The sequence below is a fragment of the Lactuca virosa genome, chromosome 4 (assembly GCF_052849685.1).
Source record: "Lactuca virosa cultivar CGN04683 chromosome 4, Lactuca_virosa_CGN04683_v6, whole genome shotgun sequence".
NCBI classification, from domain to species: Eukaryota; Viridiplantae; Streptophyta; class Magnoliopsida; order Asterales; family Asteraceae; genus Lactuca; species Lactuca virosa.
The window spans coordinates 144,557,326-144,574,128 of NC_136429.1; positions in this window are offsets into that span (position 1 = coordinate 144,557,326).

The following is a 16,803-nucleotide window of genomic DNA, read 5'->3' on the forward strand; positions in this document are numbered from 1 at the left end:
ACACTTCCATGAAAACCACTCACAGCAGGTGAGTTCATACCCCTGAATTAACCTTTTAAATGATTTTAAATGCTTTTATGGGAGGGGGGGGGGAATACAAGTTGAACACTTCTAGTTATTGCTTTAATCACATGTGATTAATAACTAGAAGAAACAGGAGGATTTGCTACTACTTTCAAATTGTTATCAAATTTATGGATTTTCAAGCTTTGAAACCTTTTATTAAAATCTTATGATGCTAAAACAGTTTTCAAACTCTTTTATACTTGTAATATTTTCAAATCCATATCTACACCAGTATATTTATATAAGTAAGACTTAAAGGACCTAGGACTGATAGCTCACCTTATTTCCTGTTCCTTGTTTGGTTGTGGACTTAGGGTACCCTGTTATTTGTCCGAATGTCGTTTAATTCTTAGTTATATATCATATATATGTGTAGGATATAAAAGCTTTCACTTCAGTTCAGCACCTTTGTTAAACAAAGGCATCCAAACAATCTTACTATTTAACTATTATAGGTATAGTTAAGGGATCACTACTCACTACTACTAGTACAACGACCCATACAAGAGTCAGTACATTTATGATTTACTACATAAGTACTACATTGAGTAAACAATACATGTTATACACTATACAAGAGAACATACTATACACTATACAAGAGAACATACTATACACTACATAAACATTTGAATACTAAAACAGAATGTGACATACTACTTCTCGATACGACACTTCATTGTGCTATCACCGTGTAACCAGAGTCTCCTGGAGGGAGAGCGGGCATTATGTGCATAGATCTATATGGGACAGACACTCCCACATCCCGACTGCTAGCTACAGTCCGAGCAGACTAGGCCCAGGGGTGACAAAATGTCACCATACTACGTGTGACCTGGAGGGTCATCAGTTATTCAGCCGTCAATCAGCATGGTTACATACGAGTTTACATTCAAACCTTAAATTAACTAAATAAGGATTTAAGGCAAAAATGGACTTTGCGAGGCGTATCGCCTGGAGTCTACATATTTTCTACTTTGGACTTTTCGAGGCGTATCGCCTGGAGTCTACATATTTTCTACTTTGGACTTTTCGAGGCGTATCGCCTGGAGTCTATATATTTTCTACTTTGGACTTTTTGAGGCATACCGCCTGGAGTCTACATATTACTACTATGGACTTTTCGAGGCGTATTGTTCATTCAGTACCACCTGGAGTCTGTATTTCATTACTTTGTGACTTTGTCACATACTCGTTAAGTAAACTATATTTTTATACTAATAGTTTTCACTGGGGGAAAACCCTTACATTTACAAAAGAACAATTATACAAACAATCGGGTCTTGGTAGAAGACTACCTTTTTACTGGAATACATAGGGTTTTCTAGGGAGTATACTATTTCCAAAAAATTTGAAATCAATTACTACACTACATTGTTACTAACATTTTTATACAAGCAATGACAGTAAATACTTATGAACTCACCAGCTTTATGCTGATACTCGCTTTGAAAATAACTTGTATTCTTAGGTCATCAGTAGATAGGTACAGATGAAGCTTTTGAGAAGATGGAGCACATACAAGACTCATCTTTTATTTTGATTATACTTGTGGTGTCTTACAAACTATACAGAACACGCTTGTATTACAATTATTATATTAATGCAATGTATGTTGTTGCTTGTCTTTACTACTATGCATTGTTATGATACTGTACATGACGTCCTCCACCCCAGAACGTTTCCGCCGTTCTCGGTTTTGGGGTGTGACAGATTGGTATCAGAGCACTGTTTATAGTGAATCAAGTATATCAACCCATAAAAGATATACGAACTATAAACACATCGGGATTAAAACACTCTGACCAAGAATATATACTTTTAAATAATAAAATATTTAACTAAGTATATATATATATATATATATATATATATATATATATATATATATATATATATATATATATATATATGTACATCTATTCATACCAGGGTCAGTATCATGCTAGAACATAACAAAAGTATTATGATTGTTGAACATCACAATTAGGTTTAGAGACATATAGTCAAACCTAAGGGGATATAGCCTGATCAACTATATTTTCTGAGGAGTGACTAGCATGTGCCTAAGAATGATTGTCATGTTGCAACAAGTCTAAAAACTTACCAACACTACCACAACGAGAACATTAGGACAGAATACCATAGGGGTATTCTGCATTTCTGTAGATTACATATGTGAGAACTAAAAAGGTCGTTACTAGTAGGGCAATAATTGCTAAGTGGATACTCTAAGGTTACATGCGACTAAGGCGCTATAGACTCAGAATCTGTGATCTTTGCTTTACTTCCTGTTCCTTGTTTGGTTGTGGATTTAGAGTTAGGGTCACCTATTCGAAGGTCTATCCTGTTTTGGTTGCATGTAATTGGTATGCACTATGCAAGTATTGAGTCAACTAATAACGATCATCTTATAAGTATTTTAGGTTAGTACGTCTATTAACTATTCTTTCTCCATTCTCGCGTAGATACTATGGCTGACTGAAGGGTTGCCTAAAGGGTGCCCGTCGCCAGTGGAAGATTATCTGCTCATCCTCTCTCTCTTTTTAAAAGAATAGCCTTTCTCTTCAGTATCTCTGTTTCACTCGTTTGTAAACATTCATAACTTTGAAAGTACTCTAACTAGACTTCTAAACTGCCGACATTTTCCTTTATGGTTTGATGTAAGACCTGCTGTTAGGTCACTCTTCCTGAATTCATTTTACATCATTAAATACCAGTAATATTGGCAGTTGTCTAATCTATGGGAAAGTCTGTGCTTTTGCATTTCCCTACTCTAATTATATGACTCTATTTGATAGTCGGACTATGGCGATTTAGTCCATAAAGCACTCTCATTATACTTGCAACCGATTCTTACAATTATCATCATCTTTATGAACTTTCAGTAAAAGATGCCTCCTCGCAAGCGTCCGACCAGAAACACGCCTGCAAGTCATACTCCTCCACCACCACCACTTCCACCACAGCAGTTCGATGTTGTGATGTTCCAGGTAGCTGTGACCGCAGCTGTAACAGCCGCCATGGCCCAAGTGAACTCTGGGGGCGTTAGTGGAACGGGGACTGGCACTAACTCTAGCCATGGTGAAATCCATCCACGTGCACGGGAGTGTACTTATAAAGATTTCATCAACTGCAAACCTACATACTTCAACGGAACCGGAGGGATCCTTGCACTGTCCCAATGGATTGAAAGAACAGAAGCAATCTTCGAGATGTGCTCATGCCCTGAAGGAAGCAAGATAAAATTTGCTGCTTGCACCTTCACCCAAAGGGCCCTGATGTGGTGGAATGGCCATGTCAAATCACTCTCACTGGTAACAGCCAACGCCATGGGCTGGGACACACTGAAGGACCTTCTGACAAGGGAGTACTGCCCGAGGGGCGAAATTCAGAAGCTCGAGGAGGAACTCTGGAACCTCAAAATGCAGGGTTCCGAAATAGTGGCTTATACAGCTAGGTTCTGCGACCTGGTGGCTCTATGTCCTAACATGGTTCCCACCGAAAGCAAGAAAATTGAAAGATACATCTGGGGTCTGGTACCCCTGTATCGTGGGAACGTTCTAGCCTCACACCCTGCGACCTTTGAAAGTGCCAAGGAATTGGCCCAAAGGCTCATCGGTCACGAGGTTCCTTCTACCCCATCAACAACTACAACCACTACCCCAACCCCAACCAATGCGACCGACAACAAAAGGAAGCGTGGGGACCGAAGGAGGGGTAAATCAAATCAACCCTCTTCCAAGAACCAACAGACGGTGGCTGTCCACGCTGCCACTACTCCTGCTGCCCCTATACCAGCCAAAACATATGCAGGGAACTTACCCAAGTGCACCAAGTGCTTTTTCCATCATAATGGCCCCTGCCGTGAGATGCACTGCACTAACTGCGACCGGAAGGGCCATACCGCCCGGTTTTGCAGAGCACCACCCAAACCTACCACCCAAGTTCCCGGTACCGGAGTGAGTCAAGCCTGCTACGATTGCGGCGAGACAATGCACTTCAAAAGACACTGTCCAAAGGCTGGGAATGCGGGAGGAACGGGAAGACTACTTGCTATGGGCCACAATGAAGCCGTAGCAGACCCCACGGTAGTCACGGGTACGTTCCTTCTCGATAACTCTTATGCTTGTATCCTATTCGATAGTGGGGCAGAAAGAAGCTTTGTAAACCAAAAATTTAAACACCTACTTAAACAATCACCACAAACACTAAAATAAGTCTTCGTCGTAGAAATGGCTAACGGTAAGACAGAGAGTTCTAACGAGATCTACATAGGTTGTTCCCTCACTCTAGATAATCATTCGTTACCTATCGACCTCATACCATTAGCTATCCAGAGTTTCGACGTCATCATAGGCATGGACTAGTTGAGTCTTTATCGTGCCGACATTCTGTGCTTCGAAAAAGCAGTCCGCCTAAATCTACCGAATAACGAAACCTTGTTGATCTACGGAGACAAATCTAGTACGAGTCTTCGTATCATCTCGAGTATTCAAGCCCAGAAGTACTTGCGTAAGGAATATCGTGCATTCTTGGCGCATGTTGTAGATACGAGCCAGAAAACAAAAGACCTAAAAGACCTCCCCGTAGTACGCGACTTCCCCGACGTTTTTCCGGAAGAACTCCCAGGATTACCCCCGCAACGTCAAGTCGAGTTCCGGATCGACTTAATTCCAGGAGCGACCCCCGTAGCCAAATCGCCCTATCGTCTAGCACCTGCTGAGATGCAAGAACTATCCGGTCAACTTGACGAACTGCTCGGCAAGGGCTTCATAAGACCAAGCTTCTCACCCTGGGGAGCACCAGTCTTGTTCGTAAAGATGAAAAACGGATCGTTCCGTATGTGCATCGATTACAGGGAACTCAACAAGCTTACAGTCAAGAATCGTTACCCTCTTCCTCGCATCAATGATTTATTTGACCAGCTGCATGGGGCGAGCTACTTTTCCAAGACTGATCTAAGATCCGGGTATCACCAGTTACGAGTGCTTGAGGAGGATGTTCTGAAGACAACCTTCCGAACTCGTTACGGACACTACGAGTTCGTAGTGATGCCATTCAGATTGACCAATGTGCCTGCAGTATTCATGGACTTGATGAATAGAGTATGCCGTCCTTACTTGGATCAGTTCGTCATCGTCTTCATTGATGATATACTTATCTACTCTCGAAGTAAGGAGGAGCATAGCGATCACTTACGACAAGTCCTAGAACCCTTACGATCGGAGAAGCTTTATGTGAAGTTCTCTAAATGCGAATTTTGGATCCGAAGAGTCGAATTCTTAGGACACGTGGTTAGCGAAGAGGGAATCCACGTGGACCCCTCCAAAATTAAAGCCATTGAGAACTGGTCAGCACCGAAGACGCCTACAGAAATTTGTCAATTTCTAGGCCTCGCTGGCTACTACCGCAGGTTCATTCAAAACTTTTCTCGAATCGCGAAACCTCTTACGTCATTGACCCAGAAAGGCGTGGCCTTTGACTGGGAAGAGAAGCAAGAGAAGGCATTCCAAACGCTGAAGCAAGCCTTGTGCACCACACCGATACTGTCCCTCCCTGAAGGAATAGAAGACTTTGTGGTCTATTGTGATGCGTCAAACCAAGGGTTCGGCTGTGTTCTGATGCAACGAGGTAAAGTAATCGCCTACGCCTCAAGACAGCTGAAGACACACGAGGTCAACTACACCACACACGATCTCGAACTAGGGGCAGTTGTGTTTGCCCTAAAGATCTGGAGACACTACCTGTATGGTACAAAGATCACCATCTTTACAGACCATAAAAGCCTGCAACACATATTCAACCAGAAGGAGCTCAATATGAGACAACGACGGTGGGTCGAGCTACTCAATGACTACGAATGCGAAATTCGTTATCATCCGGGTAAAGCCAACGTAGTAGCAGACGCCCTAAGTCGGAAAGAATATTCTGGTCGAAGAGTCAAGTCATTAACGATGACTATCCATTCGCATCTACCCGCACAAATTAAGGAGGCTCAACTCGAAGCCTTGAAACCTGAAAACGTAGCGGGAGAATCCCTGCGAGGAAAGGATAAGAACCTGGAAGCAAAGGGTGACGGAGCCTTATATCTCATGGACCGGATCTGGACCCCGAAACACGGTGGCTTCAGAGACTTGGTCATGAAGGAAGCGCACAACACTCGATACTCCGTCCACCTAGGTTCAGATAAGATGTATCTGGATCTCAAAAAGTCATACTGGTGGCCTAATATGCAAGCAGAGATTGCTACCTTCGTGAGTAAATACCTTACTTGCGCAAAGGTTAAGGTCGAATACCAGAAACCATCAGGTCTACTCTAACAACCGGAGATACCTGAATGGAAGTGGGAGCGGATCACTATGGACTTCATAACCAAGCTACCCAAGACGACGGGTGGGCTTGATACCATTTGGGTCATCGTCGACAGATTGACCAAGTCCGCACACTTCCTACCCGTCAAAGAAACTGACAAGATGGAGAAGTTCACAAGAACCTACATTCGGGAGATAGTACGACTGCATGGTGTTCCTATATCCATTATCTCCGACAGAGATAGTAGATTCACTTCGAGGTTCTGGCAGTCACTACAAAGCTCCTTAGGTACAAGGCTGGACATGAGTACAACCTACCATCCTTAGACCGACGGACAAAGTGAGAGAACTATCCAAACACTGGAAGATATGCTGCGAGCCTATGTGATCGACTTTGGGAAGGCGTGGGATGCCCACTTGCCTCTCGTCAAATTCTCTTACAACAACAGTTATCACACGAGCATCAAGGCTGCTCCATTTGAAGCCCTCTACGGCCAGAAGTGCAGATCCCCTCTGTGTTGGGTTGAGGTGGGTGACACTCAGTTAGCTAAAGGACGAGTTCCTGACAGCGCTCTCACAGGTCCGGAGATCATTCGGGAAACGACAGAGAAGATCGTTCAGATTTGTGAACGATTGAAAGCCTCTAGCGACCGACAGAAAAGCTACGCAGACAAACGAAGGAAACCTTTGGAATTCCAGGTGGGAGACCGAGTCCTTTTGAAAGTCTCACCTTGGAAGGGCTTGATACGCTTCGAAAAGCGTGGAAAGCTAAATCCAAGATACATAGGGCCTTTTGAGATTCTCGCTAGAATCGGCCCCGTAGCTTACAAACTCAATCTACCCCATGAGCTTAGTAACGTACATCCTACCTTCCACGCCTCGATCTTGAAAAAGTGTCTATCCGATGAGACCCTCGTAATCCCACTCGACGAGATCGAGATAACGAGAGCCTCAACTTCGTGGAAGAACCTGTAGAGATCATGGAACGAGAGGTCAAACGAACGAAACAAAGCCGCATCCCAATCGTGAAGGTTCGCTGGAACGCCAAGCGAGGACCGGAATTCACATGGGAGCGCGAGGATCAAATGAAACTTAAATATCCTTATCTTTTTACTTAGTTATTTTGTAATAACTTAGTTGCTTGAACTCTAATTTCGGGACGAAATTCCCTCTAACGGGGGGATGATGTGAGAACCCGAAATTTTCATTTGTATAAACTCCGCAGTCAAACACTACAAATATTAGTCAAATTCATTTCAGTACATTTTTGGCCGGATTTAAGTCCGTTTGGGTGTTTTAATTTAAATTCGTCAAACGAATAAATAAAAGGAAGCGTCGTGTAGAAGTGTTGTGTAGAAAACAATCAAACAACACCTTAGCTAAGTGTTTACGGCCAAACAAGAGGAGTTTGGGCCGTAAACTCCTTTTTACCAAGAACTCATGCATATAGCATGAGTTTACCCATTATTCCATCACTTTACACTTCCAAGCTCAAGAACACCAAACTTTTCTCTCAAGTATCATTACACATTTCTTCAAATCCTCCAAAAATGTAAGTGTTTCTCCCCTAGATTTGTTGATATAACACTTTATCTAGTGTTTATACCCGATTTCATCCATGAAATCTTGTCTTTTTCATAGATCTTCAAGTGTTCTTCAAAACACCAAGAACACACACTAGTGTTCTTGGCCCTTAAACACTCTTACAAGCTTCCTATAAGTAAGTACACTCTTTCTAACTAGTTACTTGCTTATAATACTTGCTAAACCCTTAAAGAACATCAAAAACCCTCAAGAACACTTGTGTTTACGGTCAAGGGATATCGTTGAACCGTAAACACCATCAAGTGGTGTTTAAGTGCCCCTAACACCTTCTAAGGCTTGGATATTGGACTAGAACCTTGCATGCATGAGCTAGAAACACCAAAACACGAAATGGTTGGAGTAACCATGAGTTTACGGCCGTAAACTCATGGGTTTACGACCGTAAACTCAAGGGTTTACGACCGTAAACTCCCAAGAGTGGTACAAGGACCGTAAACTCCAATGATGAGCCATTTTGAGCCCTAGTCCCTTCCCAAGCCTTTGACTCAAACCTAGAACACTTCCTTGAGGGGTATAAGACCTTAAATCACACAATGGTACCATTTACCATGAGTTTACGGCCGTAAACTCATGGGGGAAATGACCAAAAACCATAAACACATGTAGGGTTACCAAATGAGGTGTAAACTCCAATGTGAGGCCATACTCTCCTTAGGTGCAACCCTTTAACACTCCTAGCACTTGAAACTAAGTGTTTCCATGTGATATAGTGTCTTTACTTGATTAATTAGTTATTAAATGACTAATTAGATACATTTATGTATCACTACATGTTACATAGGATCCGTGTGTGTGTTCAAGTCCCCACTTCATGTGACACAAGTCAAATTTTGGTCAAAAATAAATTGATCAATAATTGTAATTGGGATGAACCAAGTGGTAGAGTTTGTAACAAGGTTTCCAAAAACATAAAGAACACTGAAATCCGAGTTATAACGAAGAAGTTATGACCAATCGAAAATCCGCGACAAAACCGGCAAAACACTGTTCAGTGTAAAAAGGGAATTTTTGATAAAAAGGCTTTTTAACCTTAACAATCTAAATGAAAGTTGTAGAATATGTTAAACCGAGATCGTTCATAAAAAGAACGTAAAAATCTGACTTCGTATGAGAAAGTTATGATTTTTCGAAGTTTTGGTTTAGTAGTAGACAACTAAAAATTCGAAATATAAATCGATCGATATTTAGCCGACGCAACTTAAACGAGAATCGAAGATCTCGTCAAAAGTAGCACAACGGTAAAAAGACAGACGAAAACGGACGTCGGATGAAGAAGTTATGAATTTTTAACGGATTCCCGTCCCGGTCTGTTTAAAATAATAATATTAAAAATAAATTCGAAATTAGCCGACGAAGTCTAAACGAAAGTTGTAGAGTATGATTTTACCTACGTGTGCATATAAAGAACGCCAAAAACGGAGCTCGTATGCGAAAGTTATGATTTTTGCAAGTTTTGGCACAAAAATAAAGAAAAATAGGAAAAACCGGGCAATTTCGCATGTGCCACGTCACCCTCGCACGTGGCAGCTGCTGAGTGGACCGAAGCATTGCGTGGCACCTCCTGATTCGACCAACTCCGCGGTCCAGACATCCTCGGACAACATCGCAGGAGACACCCCGGAGATTCCCCGGAGACACCCCTTGGACACCCTCCTTCGCACGTGTCAGTCACCCATTGGACCGAAGGAAGGTCCAATCCGAGCTTCCCACCTTGCGAGCCTGCGGTCCGAAGCAAGCCACCCTTCGTTACCTGTCCGACGCGTGTCAACCTCGCATGGCTTCGGGTCCGAACCTTCGGACTATATATAACATGCGAGGGTTCCGAACTAGTTTACACTTTTCACCCCTAAATTCATTCTCTTTCACATCTTCCAGTCCCATAAGCTCATATACAACCCCTAAAGCCCCGGTATCAAGTCTAGAACCCTAAGCAAGCCTCGAAGCCCCGAGATTCCTGAGAAGTAACCTCTCTCCTGTCGAAACTCTGCCCAAATTGAGCCGGTTTCTTGTTAAATAAACTCTTTACGGGAAACGAAACGCTGCCCGAATCACCACTTATCAAGGTGAGTTCATACCTCTATAATATACCTTTTTAAATGGTTTTATATGCTTTTCAGGGGGGGGGGGGGGAATACAAGTTTAACACAATATTAAATTGTGTTAATAACTGTATGTGATAATAATCACACAAAGAATTTCCGTATGCTTTTAAGAACTACCAAATACTCTCAAAATAACGTGAAGCCATGTTAAATCTTTATAGTCATGTAAAAACTCCGTTAAATTCTTTGAAAAATGTCTTATAAGCTATTTCAAAGTATAAATGCCAAAATCATGTTTATATATGTATAAATATATAAATAAATTTGAAGGGCTTAGGACTAATAAATTATCCTATATCCTTTTCCTTGTTTGGATGTGGAATTAGGGTTGTATTATTTGTCCGAAGGTCGTTTCCTTCTTAATTATATATATATTATACATATATGATTCTAAAAGGTTACTCCTTTTAGTATCATTACCTTTGTATCAGGTTGAGCAAAGGTGATATTCCATGAGAATTCATGCTAATCAGATAGAACATATAAATTATAATAGGTATAATTTATGATTCAAAACTAAATATACAAGTATGATTCATGACTGTATACTTTCCAAGGAAATTATCAAATACATGTTTGGAAAACTAAGAATATACTGTCAATTATTATTTCAGAATGATTGGGTTTTCAAAACTAATATACATGTAACGCTTAATATGCTTTTTATGAGACTCTGTATTCAGGTTGTTTAATTCATTTTAGACAACATAGGAAGTACTGACATTATAACCAGAATCTCCAGCCGGGGATCGAAACAAGTGTGTGTAGATCTATATCGGGAATTGACAACCCCGCACTCAGGCTGCTAGCTACAGTTAGATGAGTGACAATTGTTATCACCAGTTTAAACGCCCACAAAGCGTTTGTTTTAGGCCATCCGTCATAGTATGGTTATAATAAAAACTACTCATTAAAAAGGTATTAACAATACGTTAGTGTATAAACAAATAAACGAAAGTACACCTTCAAAGTACCAGTTTATAGAATACAAAATACAATGGTTTAATACAGTTTCCATTAACACCTAGTGGAGCCAGGCACACTCTCAGTTTCAAGTTTTCATAAAGGAATACAAATACAAAACAGTAATACAAAGAGAACGGTTTATGGGATTAAACCACTTATTCAATGGAAGTTAGTCACTCAATCTCGATAAACTAGTATAACATAAAAGACCTTTAGTGGTTAATTCTATAATTCCTTAGTTGCTACATCATAGTTATACATAAGTAATGTCCGATTGACAGTAAAGTGTGTGACTTCCGCCTTACTTCCTGTTCCTTGTTTGGTTGTGGGCTTAGTGCAGATACACCCAGTTGACTGTCAATTCGATATTATGATATGTATAATCAGTATAAACTAGGTAATTACAGAGGGAAACTATTGAGGTTATCAGTTAATCACCTCTGGAGATATAGGATTTCCTGGAGAAACCAGTGAACTTATTCAAAGAACTTAGGGTATACTTAACAGAACTAAAATACTTATGAACTCACCAGCTTAAATGCTGATCTACTCTTTTCAAATAACTTGTATTCTCAGGAATCCAGTAGACAGGTACACTCCCGAAGCTTTTGAGAAGATTACCTAGTACCGTACCGCGACTCTTGTCTTCTGTTGTACCTACTTTAGTGTCTGAATATGTAATGTTTAAAACACTTATGTAAAACTTATACTTATTAATGGAATGGTTGTTTGTACTTTGATTACTATGTTACATGTGTTGTGATACTTACCTAAAGTCCTCCGCCCCCGAATGTTTCCGCCGTTCTGGTTTGGGGGTGCGACAGATTGGTATCAGAGCAGTGTTTATAGTGAACTCAGTATATCAGTCATAAAAGATATACAACTATAAACCCATTGGGATAAAAACACTTTGACCAAGAGTTATACTTTAAAAATATATTAATATTTTATAAAAGTATAAGTACATGCAGAGTATATATACCAGAATGAGTATCACAAGGAGAACAAAACTAAAGTATTTGGAAGTTGGACATTGCAGTTAATCCTAGACAGTGACGTAATCATATCTGGGATCAATATAGCCTGATCAACTATATTCATCCGAGGTATGACCAACACATGTTTGGGGGAGTGATTGTAGTGTTGCAACTGGTCTAAAACTTACTTAAGTACCAGAAGAATTCTAGAACCAAACATAAAGACTAAAATACTATGGGAGTATTTTAGGATGCTATAACTAGAAAACCGAAGACTTGTTAAGTTCTTGTATCTAGAAGTCCAAGAATCAAACTCATAACTAAAATAACATGGAGGTATGTTACATACCTTTGAGGAAATGTTAAAAAGATCTTTTCTGATAAATCTATAATTACTAAGTGGATACGTTAAGGTTATATATAGCCGATATTTTATAGACTTAGAATAGGTGATTTTCACTTTACTTCATTTTCCTTGTTTGGATGTGGTTTTAGGGTATGATTACTTATTCAAAGGTCTATTTGATCTAGATTATATATAATCGGTACACACCATGTGATTATAGAAGGACCTGGAAGGATCACCTTCGTAAGAATTTTAATTTTCTCATAGATTCTTTAGACATTCCCATTCTCGTATACACCCGTTAGATAAACATAGTTACTCCAACAATAAATAGAAGAGTCAAGGAGGATCCAACATGATTTCATTAGGAGAATCACAAGAAAGAAACATAGGAGAAGTAAACAAACTATAGAAATCATTTAGTGCCCTTACCCTATTAAGGACACCGATGAGAGATTCGCATGAACTTCCGAGATTCAAAGTCTTCATTACGAAGTAATGGGGACCAGTGTGAGAATCGGAAGTGAGACAGCCCGGGAATTCAATATACCTACAGAAGAGAAGGACACCCTATAGATACCGGGAGGAAACAAATCATTATCACCCAAAATAGAACAAAGGAAAACCACGCATGATTCATGTGAAGTGTTCGAACACCTGTTCATCTAAGTAATAACTAGTAAATCAATTCAATCTAGTGAGTCAGTGATTTCATTACTCACATTAGGTTTTGAGTTTATCCTCTTTTCCGGTTACAGCTAATAACAATAACTCAGATCACGGAATCTTAATTGATAATGATTACTTCACAAATTCATTAGTCTATTTTATGTAGACACTGTTATGAATTATTTTCGAATATTTTCGAAAAATGGTAAACGATATCCACCAAACGAAGGTAACTTAGTTCGGATGATACTCGATTCATAACCACTCTAGAAACTTATTTTTGTTCTTTACCAGGACTGCATCATAGGGATGCAGGTCGAATCATTAAGAACAATATAACGAAACGAAAGATTTATACATAAATACAAATGGTTAGAATAAATCTAAAGACAACTATCGTCGCTCATGAGCTGATTTTCTTATCATGTAACAGAATCATGCCTTCAAGGATATGTAAGCAACCCACCAGCGAAACATCAATCTTTCAGATAGATGCGACCACATTTCAAGCTGCGGTCACAGCAGCTGTAACAGCTGTCATGGCACACCTTAATGCTAACAATGCAAATGTTAGTAGTAATGCTATCAGTAACCCCGATCGTGGTGATGGCCAAGTACAAAAACGAGCACCTACTTGTAAGAAGACCTTGAACCTTAAGCCTAAAATCCTTAAACGAAAGTTCAAAAACAAGAAAGGGAGTTGTTCAACTCAAGAACCTAACAGAGGGCAACGAACTGAGGCAGTCAATACCCCCATCAACCCTGTTATTCTAGCACCGACTAAGCCGTATTTAGGAAACCTCCCACACTGCAGGAAGTGCAACTACCATCATCATGTAGTTTGCCGAAAGCCGCATTGCGATAGACGCAACTTGAGGAGGCATACCGCCCGCTTCTGTAGAACTCCGGTTGAGTTCATCACTTCAACTCCCAATGTTGGAACCATTCCCATATGTCACCTTTGTGGTGAAATAGGATATTACAAGAGGGATTGTCCAACAGAGAAGAACGACGGGGGAGCAGGAGGATTTTGACCCCAATACATGGGGACGCATCAAAGAACCCTGTTATATTTTGGTACGCTTCCAAACCCCGATAACTAGCTACAATTATGATTACTCTTCCGTTCAAATTAAATCGCAATAATTATATAAAATTTGAAACCCTAACAGGTAAGCTATAATGACTTAGTGTATACATAGGGGTCATTTATAATTAAGATTTGTAGACTTAGAGTGAGTAATCCCGCCACATTTCTTGTTCCTTGTTTGGTTGTGGATTTAGGGCAGGGTTGCTCAGTCAAAGGTCTTACCAATCTTAATTATACATGACTTGTATACACCAAGCGATTATAGAGAGACCTAGTAAGGATCGTTTCATGAAAGTTCATAATTTGAAATTAACAAAACCCTCGTATTGGTAGTACCCGCCAATTTTGAATCAAAAAGGGGTTCTTAGTAATAATAACAGAATAAAACTAGAAGTGCTGAAAACTTAGGTACATAGGATATCATCCTAGTAATCATTCGTCCCAGAACGACTTAATATCTATTTCGTCGAGAAAATTCTGACATCCTCATTCGACATGGTTTGGCCTGGCCCTTGCCATGTGAAAATTCTTATGCTGTATAAGAGAACTTTTTCCTTAATCAGCCGTAAGATGATATTCTTTCAATCCATAACACAAAACCCTTAGGTTGTCTCTTGTTTCAAAACTTCAGAAGTACCCATGCGAAGAGTACCACGCCATTCTAGTCTACTCAGTAGACAGGAAACTTCAAACGAAAAGCACCGAAGTAGTCTTAGAAGTCAGTAACTACCGAAGTACCTCAATAGATCTCATAGGAAAATCATTGTATCACATGTCAAGTTCAAGAATAGAGACTAAGAACTCATTAAGTTAATCTATCGCTGCTAAGTGTATACACGAGGGTGGTATATAAGTTAGACTTAACAAGATTAAGGATGTGTGACTCCGCCCTATCTCCTGTTCCTCGTTTGGTTGTGGACCTGGGGCAGAGTCACCCATCCGAACGTTTTGTGAAATCTAAATTATATACGATTTGTATACACGAGGTTATGGTGGATGAGCCAAGTATGAGTCTGATCATGAACTTCGGAGCAAAAGCCTGCATCATATATTCTACCAGGTAGAATTCAACATGAGACCACGACAGTGGGTCGAGCTACTAAATGACTATGAATTTGAAATTCGTTATCATCTCGACAAAGCCAATATAGTAGCTAACACCCTAAGTCGGAAAGAGTACCCAGGTCATAGTGTCACTCACAGAATATGATAACCCTTTCAAATCTCTCCACACAAAGTAAGGAGGCTCAACAGGAAGCCTTGAAACCTGAAAATGTGGTAAGAAGAGAAGATAACTAGAACGTATGAGTGCACGATATGCCAATACCTGTTATCTACATGGAGATAATATAATCATCTCTCAGTTCAGGCCGTCACTCAAAAACCTCTAGGAACCGGAATAGTCATGATTCTATGTGATCGACTATGGTAAAGAATGGGATACCCATTTACCAATTAGTCGATTCCTTTAACACGCTCGCATTCAAGTTGCTCAATTCAAAACCTTCTGTAGTCACAAGTGCAGATTCTATCTGCACTAGACTAAAGTAGGTAATACGCAACTAGCTAGAGATCCAATTTCCACACAACATCCTCGTTGATCTGGAATTCATTCGAGAAACTACCAAAAACAAAATACGAATCGGGAAGCGCCATAAAACTTCTAGAATTAACCAGAGAAGCTACGGCTCCGATAAAAGAAAACCCTTGGAATTCCAGGATTGATGACCTTGTCATATAAAGGTCTCACTCAGGAAGGACAAGATGCGCTTGAGAAAGCGTGAAATACAAAACTCAAAGTACATAGGACCATTTGAGGTTCTTACCAGAATCGGTCTTGTACTTTTAAAACTTAAACTACCACCAAAAACTTAATAACATTCATCCCATCTTTCACATATCTAATCTAAAGAGGTGTCTATCCGATAAAACACTTGTTATTTCAATAAATGAAATCAAGTTAAATAAAAGTCTACACTCTGTAGTAGAACCAATGAAAACCATGGGTAGCAAAATCTAAAGAACCACGCTAAGTCTCATCCCGTTAGTGAAGGTTCGCTGGATTACAAACCAGGGACCTGAATTCACTTGGGAAAGGAAAGATTAGACCTAATCCATGAGTATCACTTTAGACTTAATTTCAGGACGAAATTCCCTCTAACGGGGGGATAATGTGACACCAGTCAAATTTTGGTCAAAAATAAATTGATCAATAATCATAATTAGGATGAACAAAGTGGTAGAGTTTGTAACAAGGTTTCCAAAAACATAAAGAACACTGAAATCCGAGTTATAACGAAGAAGTTATGACCAAGCGAAAATCCGCGACAAAACCGGCAAAACATTGTTCAGTGTAAAAAGTGAATTTTTGATAAAAAGGCTTTTTAGCCTTAACAATCTAAATGAAAGTTGTAGAATATGTTAAACCGAGAACGTTCATAAAAAGAACGTAAAAATCTGACTTCGTATGAGAAAGTTATGATTTTTCGAAGTTTCGGTTTAGCAGTAGACAGCTAAAAATTCGAAATATAAATCGATCGATATTTAGCCGACGCAACTTAAACGAGAATCGAAGATCTCGTCAAAAGTAGCACAACGGTAAAAAGACAGATGAAAATGGACGTCGGATGAAGAAGTTATGAATTTTTAACGGATTCCCGTCCCGGTC